Source organism: Pleurodeles waltl, chromosome 3_1 (assembly GCF_031143425.1).
Source record: "Pleurodeles waltl isolate 20211129_DDA chromosome 3_1, aPleWal1.hap1.20221129, whole genome shotgun sequence".
NCBI classification, from domain to species: Eukaryota; Metazoa; Chordata; class Amphibia; order Caudata; family Salamandridae; genus Pleurodeles; species Pleurodeles waltl.
Genome location: NC_090440.1, coordinates 1,838,208,087 through 1,838,223,633, shown reverse-complemented (window position 1 = coordinate 1,838,223,633; position 15,547 = coordinate 1,838,208,087).

Genomic DNA, 15,547 nt, shown 5'->3' with positions numbered 1-15,547 from the left:
AGAATAGGAGCAGCTTTTGAGATGCACAGGCTGAGTTTAAATGTTGAGCATAGCCGGAAACTGGGAAGATGGAATCAGTATCTAATTTGTCTTATCTCTTTTCAGGATGCGCTGCTGGGCCTTGGACAGCATTGTTAGCCATTTGGATCATTGGGCAGTCCTTTGTTCGCTGGGCAGAGAAGCAGAACAAGAAGAGACCTTTTGGAGTAGGACTGGGGCTTAGTTCAAATTGTTTTGAAGTGAAATCATGAGGGAAGAGTGGTATGAGGTGGAACTAGTTGTTATCCTGGCTGTTGAGTTTGGTTGTATTTATGTTGATAATTCACCTTGGGGAGAATGAGTCCGGTTTGGGGCTGTCAATAAACATGAAAGAGAATTTGAGGATGATTAGTGAGTCTTGGTCAGGAACCCATATTATTTGGACAGAGTTGGTACTAAGAAGGGTATTGAGAGGGCCTAGGAAGTACATTGCAGTAGAGAGAAGAATGGTGAATAGGGGTATGAGATATTTTTGAGAGGGGGAGGGTATTGCTGTGTTGAAATATGAGAACATTGTTGAAAATGATTTTTCACTGTTTAGACAGGATGGTTTTCATATGTCTCTTCCTGGTATGAGTACTATTTGATGGGCATTAGGGAGCTGACAGCTAACAAACTAGTAGTTAGGTTATGGAGTTAAAGTTAGCTAGCAATATTACTGTTATAGTGACAGTCAATGTTAATGTTTGAGATTTGCTTTGTGGTTGTTAAGTGACTGCTCCATAAGCTGAACTGTGGGGGTTCACCAGAAAAAAAGCCTGGCCAGGGTTTTCTGGGTGGCAAGAGAATGGAAGGCTTGAGGTCACCATTAAACGATGATATATGTGAAGGCAATGTTTCAGGTAGGATTGAGGGACGGTGGTTGGAAGAATGGTTGCGGGGAGTGGGTGTTGGGAATGTTTGATTGGAGAAGTATGTCACAGTGAGGGGCGAAGTAAGAGTGGGTGTGCATTGTGAGGTGAGATGCACACCTGTTCTAATAAAGTGGTCTTTTGCTCTCATTGTGGTCCTCTTCACACATCTTCTCACCTGATGTCTCTTGTAGTGTAGATGACTGGAAGCTTCAGAGGATTGAACAAGTTAAGATTACAGGGTAGTTTTCTTCCTGCTTAAATTGTCAAGCCTTCTCTAACTTACAGAGTCACAATTCACAATAAATGCTGTTTTCTTGGTCTGCCTGACCTGCCATTGTCTGAAAACATATTTTTCAGAGTGAACCAGCTTATGACACATTTTAGTCATCAATTAAATAAACTAAAACAAAACTCCTAATTCCCGAAACTTAACTCTCAGTCTTGCTTTGATCGTGTTGTCAAGAGGCAACCTGAGCCACCTGCAAAATGCAGCACCTTACTTCTGAATTATAAGCCAACACATTCATGGCCATCCTGGCTTTAGATGTAGCAACTTCTAGAAAGCTTGTCAATAGCTTTGTCCCATACATGAAAGCTCTGCCCTCCTGGACTATAGTGATTCAGTTTCCACATTGATAGTTACACACAAACCTTGTCTACACCACAACTGTGCAGCCTCTCTAATAAAATCAAACTTATTATAGGTAGGTTACTTCTCAGAACTTAATTAGCATCACTTGTCCTGTAACCACATTTGTTTGGCAGGATGATCTTAAACCTTATTTACCGGGACAAAGTGCATGGTGTTCTACATGTGACAAAGAAAATAATTTCATGGGAAATGTGGTCTGTGACATGGTTCTTTCGAGAGTATTAGAGGCTTACAGACCAGTTTAAAGGGGATGTATGACGGAACCATGCATGCCATTATCATGCATGCTTTTACAATGTGACCGTTACAATACAGGTACCATTACCACACATAGGCCCTCATTACAACCCTGGCGTAAATGCTGCCTACCGCCATGCTGACGGCCGCCAACATACCGTGATCGCGGCGGTATTCCGCTACGGGTATTATGACTCACACAGAGAAAACTGCCACAATACAGACACCCACACAAGTCCGCCAGACCAAAGGTCAGTGATAAACTGGCGATAGCCAAACCCACACCGTTACACCAACAGGAATACGCCCACAGTATCACAACCCACGATTCACTGCAGCGGTCTTTCAATTGCAGTAAACCATTGGCGGTACATACCGCTGCGCTCAAAATACACACACATTTACAAAACACCACCACATTGGACAATTCAAACTACACACACCTGACACACATACACACACCACACCCACACACTCACACCGCTATAAAACACACACCCACATTACCCACAACCCTTTCAACAAAAAAAAATGATTGCCTACACAGAGAGACACAAGCCAGGAGCACCCACTCAATCAGAGACACAGAATACCATCACCCATACACTATCCACGCACCTCACAGCATACACCCCAACGCATCACCCCACACATCCTCACACATATCGCACACACCACATCCATGGCACCCCAAAGACACCCCAGGTTTTCTGAGGAGGAGCTAAGGGTCATGGTGGAGGACATCATCCGGGTAGAGCCACAGCTATTCGAATCACAGGTGCAGCAGACATCCATTGCAAGGAAGATGGAGCTATGGTGGAGAATCGTGGACAGGTCAACGCCGTGGGACAGCACCCAAGAACAAGGGATGACATCAGGAAGAGGTGGAACGACCTACGGGGAAAGGTGCGTTCCGTGGTTGCAAGACACCAGGTAGCAGTACAGAAGACTGGCGGTAGACCCCCACCTCCTCCCCCACAACTAACAACATGGGAGGAGCAAGTCTTGGCAATCATGCATCCTGAGGGCCTCGCAGGAGTAGCAGGAGGACTGGACTCTGGTAAGTCAAATCTTCACTACTTTATCCCCCACCCTACCTGAATGCCATCACAAACTCCTACCCCTACCCTCATCCCCATCACTCCACCACCTCACATATACCGCACTATCACAACCCACCCATCCAAATACCAAGCCTTGCATGCAACACTAAAGCATAGACCCCCACCACAGACGTGCATGGACAGCCATCACCACAGCATTCTCAGTAGAGAGACTCACCCAGCCCACAGAATCACCACTCACACAAAGCAAAGCTAACAGGGAAATTACAACCATACAGGGAACACACCCATGCACAAGATGGCACACACAGACACAATAACACTGCATTTTCATCCCCACAGGACCCCTATTCAACGTCACCGGAGAGGAGGCCCACAGTGATGACAGCAGCTCTGCACACCTGATCAGGATGACCAGCCTGGCCCATCAGGGACCTCTGGCCACTCGGGTACCCAGCCACAGTCCCAACCCACCACCGAGCCTTCCCCCTTAGGAAACACCAGCACAGCACCCACTCAGCGGGCCCATGCCACTGTCCCCAGGACACGTCAATCAGCAGTGTGTCCACCACTACAAGGATCCCAGGCAACCCCACAAGCCCAGGACGATCAGGGACCTGGGGTCAGTGGCAGTGGGCACACGGTTCATGGGACAGAGGCACAGGACAACTTGGAGGCTGGAAGGATTGCTGTGCGACACAGGGAATGCAAAAAGAACAAGTGATGGACGGAATGCTGAACAATGTCAAACATTCACCCCCAGTACAGAGATCTGGGCCTAAATCCATCGTTTTTTTGCTGCCCATGACACGGGGAGGACAGGCCCAGGGAACCCACTCTTCACAAGGTACTCTCCAACATCTTGTGAGAATACCACCATTCCCAGGAGACAATGGGCCAGATACTGGCCAAGTTGCAGGTGACCCAGCGGCTGCAGGAGGGACAGTACCTGGGGATCAGGGATTACCTAACCAACATCTACACCATCCTGGTCACCATTGCAGGGGTGCTGGCTGACATGGCCAAGACCATGAGGGAGGCAGTGGCACAACAATGGGCGCCTGACACTAGCCAAACCGATGAACAGCCATCCACCTCCGCCGGCGCTAGTGAAAAGGAGGCCCCGTCACAGGACCAACAGGCCACCAGCACCCTACTCCCTGCAGAAGGAGAACCACCCCGCAAACGGTCCCTGTGATCCAGGCAGAAGCCAGAGAACGTTGCCAAGACCCCTGCCAGGAAATAAGACTCTCCTGATTGTCATCCTTCTGTTCCACTCTGTCACCCTATCCACCTTGAACTGCCATTGCTCCACTTCCTATGCCCCCTTGGACAATGCACTTGTGATACCAAGAGACTGGACTCTACCATGGAATTTCCTCCACCATCACCACAGCCCATTGCCCACCCCCCTCTACTTATGAGCACTTAAATAAACACTCTTGGAACAAACACTAATCTGGAGTCTGTCAAATGATTCACAAATGTATTAGTACAACATTATCAAAGCATTGCAACTCAAATGTACAGTGAAATATACTTTGGACTGACCTTTGGTGGGCAGCAGTACACATAGCAGGAGCCAGAGTGGGGCACAGAGATCGGAAAATAGATATGCCACAGTGTACAGTCAGTGGCCATACACATAGGGAAATCAAGCTGCCATGTACAATGTCCAACAGAAAACTGAAATGTAAAGTGAACCTACAGTGTCTTACATGTGTGTCACTGGAAGTACTGCTGAATAATATTGATTCTGTTGTCAACATCTTCTTCCTCTTCCTCACTGTCCACAGGCTCCACCGCTGCCACAAGACCATCTCCAGACACATCCTTCTCCAAAAAGGCACCTGGCGTCTCAAGGCCAGGTTGTGCAACATGCAACATGCAACGATGATCTGGCACACCTTCTTGGGTGAGTAGTACAGATGGAGGCACCAGAACCTGGCCTTCAGGAGGCCGAAGGTCCTTTCAATAATCTTCCTTGTACGCCCCTGTGCCTCATTGTAACGTTCCTCTGCCCTTGCCCTGGCATTCCTCACTGGAGTCAGTATCCATGAGAGGTTGGGGTAACCAGAGTCACCTGCAAATATCGAGGGATAACTGTTAGACACACACTAACCCTTAGGGACAACCCCATACCCAGACCCCTACTCATACTGTGTGGGGACCTTGGGCTCACCTATTAGCCACACCTGGTGCCTCCGGAGTAGGCCCATCACATATGGAATGCTGCTATTCCTCAAGATAAAGGCGTCATGCACAGAGCCAGGATATTTGGCATTCACATGGGAGATGTACTGGTCCGCCAAACACACCATCTGCACATTCATAGAGTGATAGCTTTTTCTATTCCTGAAAACGTATTCATTACTCCGGGGGGGGGCACAAATGCCACATGTGTACCACAAAGGGACATGACCCAGGTCATAAAAGTCAGCTTTCACTGTTTCCAAATCTTCCACCTGGGGGAACATGATGTAGCTGTGCATGTGCTTCAGCAGGGCAGACAACACTCTGGTCAACACATATGAGAACATTGGCTGAGACATCCCTGATGCCATGGCCACCGTTGTTTGGAAGGAACAACTTGCCAGGAAATGTAGCACTGACAGGACCTGCACTAGAGGGGGGATACCTGTGGGCTGGCGGATAGCTGACATCAGGTCTGGCTCCAATTGGGCACACAGTTCTTGGATTGTGGCCTGATCTAGTCTGTATGTAATGATAATGTGTCTGTCCTCCATTGTCTCATATTCAGCCTCAGCGGTTGAAGCATATGGGAGAGAACGGTGAGCAGAGGGTCAGATTCCCACATCTATTGCACTAATTGTTTCCTTTACTGAACCAAAATTTGAACCCGACTCTCAGTTGCCGTGCCAATGTCTGCTGTGACTCAGTTAGGTGCCATGCCCTGTGCCCCTCTGAAATGGCGGATGCCTGACCTGTGAGGAGGGACGAGTGGAAATGAGGTAATTGCGCTGGCGTTGTGCGCCGTCGGGGTAGGCGGTCGATGACCACAGCGCAGCTTCGCATTGGTTATCATTGGGCCCTATGGGCTCCAGGAGCCATTGGCGATGTACGCCGGCAGTGACGGTACCAACCGCCGCAGACGTGACTGCCATTTTCTATCTATCCACTCACTTGCTACCTGACCTTCAACAGGAGAGGACCTATACTGCAAGTGCTGCTGTGACCTGTGTCTGGAAGTGACAATGGCTCATGTGTCTGTGGAAAGGGCCCCTGCCTTCACTGCGGAGGAGTTGGAGAAACTGGTGGATGGGGTCCTACCCCAGTACACGTTACTCTACGGTCCTCCAGACAAACAGGTGAGTACACTGTGAGCATGATGCGTGGGCCATGAATGTATGGAGTGCTGTGTATGTAAGCCACATGTGTGGGGGCAGAGGCATTCTGGCCATAGTGCAGCATGTAAGGTGGACAATGTATGTGCATCAGGGGGTGGGAAGGATCTGGTGGGCCATGAGTCTAACGGTCCGGACGGTTGACTAATTCCCTTATCTGCTGTATTTTCCCTGCAGGTCAGTGCCCACCAGAAGAAGGGTATTTGGCGTGCCATCGCTAAAGAGGTGCGGACCCTGGGGGTCTTTGACAGACGGAGCACCCACTGCCGCAAGAGGTGGGAGGACCTGCGCCGCTGGACATAGAAGACGGCGGAGGCCCAGCTGGGGCTGACCTCCCAACAAGGAAGGGGTGACCATCGCACCATGACCCCCCTGATGTTCCTCATCCTGGCGGTGGCCTATCCGGAGTTGGATGGGTGCTTGAAGACATCACAGCAGCCACAAGGGGGTGAGAGAAAGATACCGACTCCTGACTTTGCGCACGTTAAGGGGTACCTGGGTGGGGGATGTGGGATATGGATGCCCCTAGGCCAGGGTGAAAATGGCAGGGTAGGTCCCTTGTTGGGCAGGCACTGAAGCACTCGTACCCCAATAGTGTTAGTGGGCATCTACTACTGGACAGGGTCCTGTGGGTTTCTGGTGTGCAGTTGATGGGGTTAGGCATTGTAGCCCATGGGCTGGTGACTATCTTAGTAACTGGTTGGGCATGGCCTAGTGCATAGGGCTGCTCCCTGTGTGTTGTGTCTGCCAACGGTAGTGGTGTTGCTGGCATTGACCAAGTGTATCCTCTGTCATTTCCCCCCCCCTTTTTTGTTTTGTCACCCTGTCCTTGTGTGCATTAGCTTCATCTGGCGGACGAGCAGAGGCACCGGCGACGGAGGGAGCTGCATCCCGAATCCACAGAAGGTGAGGGCACCAGTGGGATGGAGGGCGAGGGGAGCACCATGACGGGGACAGGAGGGGCACCACAGACAGCAACTCCTCCTCTGATGGAAGCTCCCTGGCGGTGGCGGACACCTCTGTGCCCACCCCAACAACAGATACAGCCGCCACCCCCCCACCAGCACCGCCCGTCCAGCAGCCCCTCAGCATGTTTCCCATGCCTGCTCACCCAGGAGGGTGGGCATCTCCTTTGCCCCAGGCACCTCAGGCCCTGCTCCAGTCAGCCCTGCTGCCCTCAGTGAGGAGGCTATTGACCTCCTGAGATCCCTCACTGTTGGCCAGTCAACCATTCTGAATGCCATCCAGGGTATCAAAAGGCATTTGCAACAAACAAATGCATACCTGGAGGGCATTCACTCTGGCGTGGCAGCCCAACAGAGAGCATTTCAGGCTCTGGCCTCCACACTGATGGCAGCACTTGTCCCTGTGTCTAGCCTCCCCGCTCCAACTTCCTCTATCCAGTCCCAATCCCCTCAACCCCAGCATATCCCAAGCACATATTCAGACCAGCATTCACCCAAATCAACACACAGAAGTGGTTCAGGCAAACACAAGCACCACACATCATCCCACAGGCACTCACACAAGCACCATACCCATGCAGACACACCAACATCCACTGCCTCCACTGTGTCCCCCTCCTCCTCCTCGTCCACCTCCCTCCCAGTATCGTCTCCACTCACACCTGCATGCATACATCCTCATCCACTGCATCCATCACCAGCACACCCATCACTACTCACCCCTCACTGGCAGTCACCACCCCCACATCCATTTACATGTCCCCTGTGTCCTCTACCAGTGTGTCTGTGACCCCTCCTCCCAAAGTACACAAACACAAGCACCCACCCACCCAACAGCCATCCACCTCACAACAGCATCCAGCACATGCACCTTCACTCAAACTCAGCAGAAAGATACCTCCTACCACCACTCCCTCTTCCTCCACTCCCAAACCCTCTCCCTCTTCCCGCACCAGTGTGTCTAAAAAGCTTTTCCTGGCAAACATTGACCTGTTCCCTACCCCTCCACCCCCCGTCCTTCCCCCTCAGGCCAGGGTGTCCCGAACCCAGGCCAGCACCTCAGCCACAAAGTCAGCGTCCGCTTTGGTTCCTCCAACTCCCAGAGGCTCAAAGGGGACACCCGTCAGGCCAGCCAGTGTGCCACCAACCCCTGCAAAGGACCAAACCATTCCGCCACCTGCTAAGGTGAAGAAGGGGATGACATGCAGCAAGGGCAAGGAGCACGACCCACCCAGCAAGGCCTCCTCCAAAACTCCAGCAGCCAGAGCCAAGGTCGCAACATCATCTGCCAAGGTGAGGAAAGGGCATAAAACCCAATGCACGGCACTTCAGCCGTCAGAGCCTGCAGGTGAGGGCCTGGTGGCCAACAGCAGAACCTCCAGCCCCGCCACCTGCTGTGCAGGCAGCACCGCCAGCAGCCCCGCTGCAGCCACTGCTGCAAGCAACGCCACCTGCACTGCTGATACCACCACTACTGTCAGCAGCAGCATCCCCAGTGGGTGGCCGTCCGAGACTGCAGGAGAAGGGCTGGGGCCTACCTCCACCACTGGCAGCACCGGCACCTGCACCACGGCCAGCAACGCCAGCAGCCCCGCCGCAAGCACTGTCATCTGCACTGCTGACAGTAGGACCACTACCAGCAGCAGCATCCCCAGTGGGCAGCCAGGTAGATGGACTGGAGCCTCCCACCACCACTGGCAGCACCCCCACCAGCACCGGTAACACCACCAGTTTGCAGCCTTAGGCGCCACAGCATGAAGTCTAGCCCTGCCCCCATGAACTATCATGCAACCTGGTCCCTGGAAATCCCGTGCCTCAGATACCCAGGTAAGGGAATGTTAACTGCCACAACCCAAGTGCTGCATCACTCGGCACAAGGCCCCCTCCAGAACCAGTGGAGAAAGGCATCCACTCACCCAATCCTTGGCAGGATGAAGCAGACTGGGCACAAGGCCCCCTCCAGAACCAGTGGAGAAAGGCGTCCACTCACCCAATCCTTGGCAGGATGAAGAAGACTGGGCACAAGGCCCACTCCAGAACCAGTGGAGAAATGCATCCACTCACCCAATCCTTGGCAGGATGAAGCAGACTGGGCACAAGACCCCCTCCAGAACCAGTGGAGAAAGGCATCCACTCACCCTATCCTTGGCAGGATAAAGCAGACCGGGCACAAGTCCCCCTCCAGAACCAGTGGAGATATGCATCCACTTGAGAGACTGTGGCTTTGCACTCCCCAGGACCAAGCAGTGATCAAACCACCCACTTGAGAGACTGTGGCTTTGCACTCCCCAGGACCAAGCAGTGGGCAAACCACCCAGTTGAGAGACTGTGGCTTTGCACTCCCCAGGACCAAGCAGTGGGCAAGGAGCCCCCTCGAGGAGCAGTGGCATTATTCCATCTTCTTGCCTGTCCCCCTGAGGTGCCTGTGTGTTTTCAACCTGATGCCCCTGCAGTGTTCTCTCCGTATTGAGGCAGGAGTCAAGTGTGGGCTTGGCCCATACTTTTTGGCCCAGTGGCCCATGGACATTTGGAAGGGACAATGTATGGCCTTATGTACATATCGTATATTTTTGTAGACACTGTTTTTATTATTGTTAAGTAGATCTGCCTATTTCTAAAATTACACTGATTTAACTCTATTCCTTTTGTCCTTGAGTTCTTCCAGGGGGCAACGGGCTGTAAATGTACTGTTGCTGCATGTGTTTGTGTGTGTGGTGTTGTGGGTGAGGGTGGGGGTTTGCGTGTTGCATGTGTGTATCACTCTCATTTTCCTCCCCCCCGTCCCCTGTGTACTAGGTGCAGTTCTCACCATGGTCGTCGCCGCCGTCTTTCGTATTCTTGGTAGATGAGGAGGTAGACCATCATGGGCAGGACCTGTAACTCGGGCTCCATGGCGTCCTGGTTCTTTGTTGAGTGTCAAGCTTCCCTTCCAAACACTGTTTCCACCGTGCTTTTGATGGTGTTGGTACCGCCCCGGAAAAGTTAGCGGATTGGCGGGTTGCGATAGGGTGGGCGGTACATTGTCTTCCGCCTGTCTGTTGGTGGTGACCGCCGCGGTGTTCGTTGCTACCGCCGTGGCGGTCGGAGTGTTAAAGTGGCTGGCTGTGTTGGTGGTTTCCACTGTGGTCGTGATCCCATTTTTTTTACCACCGGCCTGTTGGCGGTATTACCTCCGCTTTAACACCGACCGCCAGGGTTTTCATGAGGGCCATAAGCTTTACCACACTCGAATTTACATGATTATGCCTTTACCACGCATGCCTTTACAACTAATTTCATTGTAAGAGCATGAGTGGTAAAGACGTAAGTGTGTTAAAGGTTTTGCAAGTAAATGTAAGTATTTTACAGGCACAGTTTTTTATAAATAATTTTACAGCAAATGTTACAGTGATATTATCAATGAGGTTATGAAAGATGTAATGAGTGCTGTAATATCTGGGGTAATAGCAGTGCATGGTGAGGGCGTGAGTTATAGGTACCTTAGGGCACGAATTATAGTTACTTCAAATAACTCTAACTATAACAGGTGAATTTCTATGGTATTGTATGTTTAAAATGTGAGCCTAACTGTAACCCCTACATAACCTTTTGTTTTTCAAGTGCATTTCTATTTTTTTAATTTTATTATCAACCATAAGGTCCCGGTAATCTTTGTGTTTTTTCAGTGAATTACTATGTTATTTTTAATGTAAAGCAATTTTAATTACTATACGTCAATCCAACACTGCGCCATGCACATCCTTCGGCTGTGCACAACGGAGATTGGCAGCAGGGCCTGCCCCCTATAATAACCCAACCCGGTGCCACGCAACAACTCAACCCCTCGATCAAGGTTTACAAATAACTTTTGAAGGTGAAAATGCAGAGAAAAAACACTTGCATTACCTTCATCATGAGCAAGAAATTTGGTTGATTAGTAATTTACAGAAGTAGAACTTGAACTTCATCACCTGCTTTGTTTATATATGTAAATTCTTCACACTGAAGTTTAATTTATGTCAAATGAGCATCATGCTGGAATGAATCCTACCCTGTGTATTTATCCAAGGGAGGCCAGCATTTTGTGCAGAATGTCTATGCAACTGAAGTACTTTCTACTAGCTAATAAGTAAGTGCTACCTATGTGGGTAAATGTATAGTGCATCTCCTATTCTACAGCTGCCTAAAGGATGCCCCATTTAGAAGCATTGACTTCTGATTCACCATCCAAATTCACCTATGTGGTGCAGCATCTCCTCCAGAACCCAAGGCCTTTCAAACGTAGCAGGGCTGACTTTAGAGGGGTGCAGCTGATTTGAAAGCACCTGCTGAAGAGTTCCTTGTGAGTTCAGCTTTCAGGTAGCAATAAAAATGTCAAGATACCTCTTGTGATTAACGCTCCTGCTAAAGAGAAAGATTGGAGTTTTGTCTAGAACAGTTTTGACTCGCCATAAAGTAACGTAGATGGTTAATATGCCTGCTGCAGAGAAGATATCTGTATTTTATGTAGACAGTTGAGTGGATTAGTAAAGCCACCCTTATCAGCTCTTTAAAACAAATGAAATGTATGTGAGTGAGGGGATACGGAAATAAGAGGGTTACTTTTGCCAGATGGTAGTGAGGTAATCCGAGGAAAAAGTCATTGGGGGGCGCCAAAAAAGATTGTCGCACTGGGCCCCACCAACGCTAAAGTCCGCCCTGCAAAGTGGAACACAGTACTGTGACTCTTTTGCTGTAACTTCACCTTCAAGGTCAGTTTATTTGGCTCCCAGAAACCGGCCAAGTCCTGTAAAGTCAATCTAGAGAGCAGGCAGGGCCATTGTGCCAGCCAAAAATAGGACGCTGCCATCTGTCTGTGCAGCTGCTTACAAGGCAGTGTGAACTTTAGACTGGGGGAAGCATGGGCTTCGACGTTCAGCCCATCGTTGCTGAGCTCAGTGAATCACATTAACAAATATTAGTAGTTTCTTGATCCTTTATGATTTTTTTTAACCTTTCCGTAGTTCTGCATTACATTTTTTGCATGACTGATAAAAAGCAGTTCATCTGGTCACCTTTAACTTAAATGTGCAGTTCTCAAAAGCTTTTGGGCCCGATTACTAGGCTGACAGATTCAACTGCCACATTACGAAGTTGCTGAGCAGACCTGCCAACCTTCCATCGTCACCACCAAGATCAGTGATCAGACAGGCTTATGAAGGTCCTGGTTGTAGTCAGCCAGGGTGATGCTGAACTCAGCCGCCCTGCTGATACAACCTGTGCAGACAGTGTGCATTTCAAGGGTGCTGGTGCACCCTCCATGCAGCAGGGTTACCGCCGGCTCAATTATGAGCCGGCGGCAATGCTGCCACACTTTTCCCTGTTCCTGCCCATCAGCTCAATGAGAAAATTGAAATAGGTACTGGGGCTGGTGGGAAGACCGCCACCTCGACTGCAGTCACCTCACAATGGGTCTGGCGATCAGATTTTCCGACCGCCGAACTCGTAATCAGGCCCTTAGTCTTAGACTGGATTGTGGAGTAAGAAGTGGATGTGGGCCAAAGTCTTCAAAATTAAAAAAAGTGTACTTCTTAAACACGCAGGAGAGCATCACCTTAGAACATTAAATATGTTACTGCATGGAGGGGTATTTATTAAGGGATCATTTTTGAACGCAAACTTAGAAACATTCACCCACCACAATGGCAATCCCATTAGTAAACTAAAAGGTAAATCTGTTGTCACGTGTACCCTATATGCAGCCTAAATTCTTCTTATAGGTGAAGCAACATTATAGTACATTAAATCAAACGTAATAGGCTTTGTATAGCAAACATTTTGACATCACATGTTTGTAAGTGCTCTTATATGTGACACTAAAGAAAAAGAAGTTTGGTTAAATAAAATATCCCCTGAGTGTGGGGAATTGGGTTACTGGTGGGGGGAAGGGGGAAAACCCTACTCAAGCAGCAACCACAATTCTTTTTAGGGTGGAAAACAAAAAAAAACTAAAAATTAACCTATGGTCAACCGTCTACTGGCTTGGCACAAAGCAGTCAGGCTTAAATAAATTACAGGCAATGTATAAAGTATTTATGCAGCACACAAGCAGTAATAAAGTTAAAACTACAAAAAAAAAGAAAAATCCCACACCAACTTAAAAAAGCAGAGTAAATTCTATTAAAATATTTGAGAACAAAATAAGAAAAATCCAATCAGTAGAACTGGAGATATACAATTTTGAATATGTAAGTGAAAATGATACTAGAAAGCACTTTGAGCAATTTGGCCATTAAGTCAGTATCTCTTTCTCCTTTTTTAGATCAAATGATAGTTCTTTCTCGTTTATTCTTGGCGCATGACATTGGAGGCTAGGTGGCAAGTAGAAGCCCTGGCTCGCCTCGTTCCAAAGTTTCAGATTCCAAAAAAAACATAAAACTCAGTCAGATGCAGGCATCTGCATCTCTTTCAGTGGTTCACTCACATTTAGGTGAGTGTTTTGAATCCTAGGTAGACAGTCGGCGCATAGCCCTAGCAATGCATCCACTCCTGTTATCATGCCAATACTCTGCACACACCTGCAATTGCGATGTATGCAGAGATGCTTTGCTCTGTAAATTTCAGTGCTGATACTTTCACCGGGCTGCTCACCTTGCCCCTTTTGGATTCGGCTGGTAAACTTTCAAAACATACCTTAGGCATATCCACAAACTAATAGGGAGCCCATCAAAAAGTGTTTGAGGAGGGGTTAGCCAATCAATGGTTATGCTAGCGCAGGTGTTTTGTTCAAAATATTGATGAATATTCATGTATTCTGAGGAATGGATTTGCGTAGAACATGTAATAATGTAGAGAAAAATGAATGCTCGCATTTGAAAATGTGTCCACATGAGTGGCCACCAATGTTCACAAAGTGTACTTATTAAGGGCTGATTAATATGAAATGTTGAGCTTATGTTTGATTAATATAGTAATATGTCATATTAAGGGTTAATCATTATGTATTAGCTTTATTAATTGTACGCCTTAACTTAACGGAGGTCTTGGCCTAGTTGCACAACCTCATGTCACGCTGTATTTCTTAGGCATTTAATAAAATGTCTGCTTAGAGAATTAAATTGTGATTTTCCACTGTACTGACCAAATGTGCTTGTAGCTAAAAGTATTTCTCATGAGAACTGTTTGCTAGAAGATGCTATTCTTGCTAAATGTAACATTATAAATGTAATATGTGTAAGACTGACTTTCTCAGGAGAAAACAATGACCATACTGACTGGAGTATATGCTGCAATAATATTGTTACCTGATGAGCCAGATGATGAGAACGGGACAAGAGGAGCCAATCATCGACGTGTGAACCGTGTACTAGTAGAAATGTAGATTTGTAGTTTTTGTTTTTTGGACAAAGTGTAAACATGCGATCCCTTGACCAATACGGACTTGGGATGTAGTTTTAGGAAATCTAACTTAGCCGGACTGCACGAGGAGGAGATGCGCCATTCTTCCTATTCTTCTTGAGGGTTTACCTCTAGTCTTTTGAACTGCTTAATGACTTTGTGTTTTCCGAACTTTGATGCTGAATCCTGATCCCTTGCTGACCGAACTGATGTCCTGATGACGAAGACTGTCACCGCTTGCTGATCCAAACTGAGGATAGGCACATTGACTGTGAGATGGTTTGCTATGTCTATTTGCTTTTCTTTCTAGGTACCAATCATGCTATTTTGATAGAGCCATAGTTAGATGTTTTTCTAAATTTGTGTTGACTAAATTGTTTTGCATGAAGCCCAACATGCTGATGCTGATCTGGTGTCAGTTAGGATCCTCACTAGTGAAAGTTCATTAAAGGGAGTAACAATCAATGTCTTTCCTTTGCTCAATCTAAATGTATGTGATATGGTTTGCACAATTGTTCTTGTTATTAATTTGCACTGTAACTTTAGAATGTGTAGTGGCTCAAGCCTTGATTAGATTACGTTTCTTTCGGCGCTTTGGACAGGCAGTGTTGTTCTTATATGTTTCTCATTTCACATTGGGATTATCTTACGTGACATTAGCATTGTTAATATTTGGAAATAAATATTCTAACTTTCACCTAAAGGTGTGGTCATTCATGACTGAAAGGTCATGGTGTGTGACAATTACTGACTCCAATTGATTACTGATGCCATTGATTATGATTGATAATTAATGTTATTCATTGGTTATTAATTGCTGATCTGCGTGTACTGGATAGATAGTGGGAACATCTTAAACGCAAGTCAAAAGGTTCATCGACCTATTCGAGTCTCCTTGTAAGTTCACTTATTAATGTCAGGTTGGCTAACAGTTAAAGAGGGATCTCGGAAAGACCCTTTCTGTACGTTATGTGCGTGGGACGATAACTGCCGGGCAGCTAAAGACGCCTGTAGC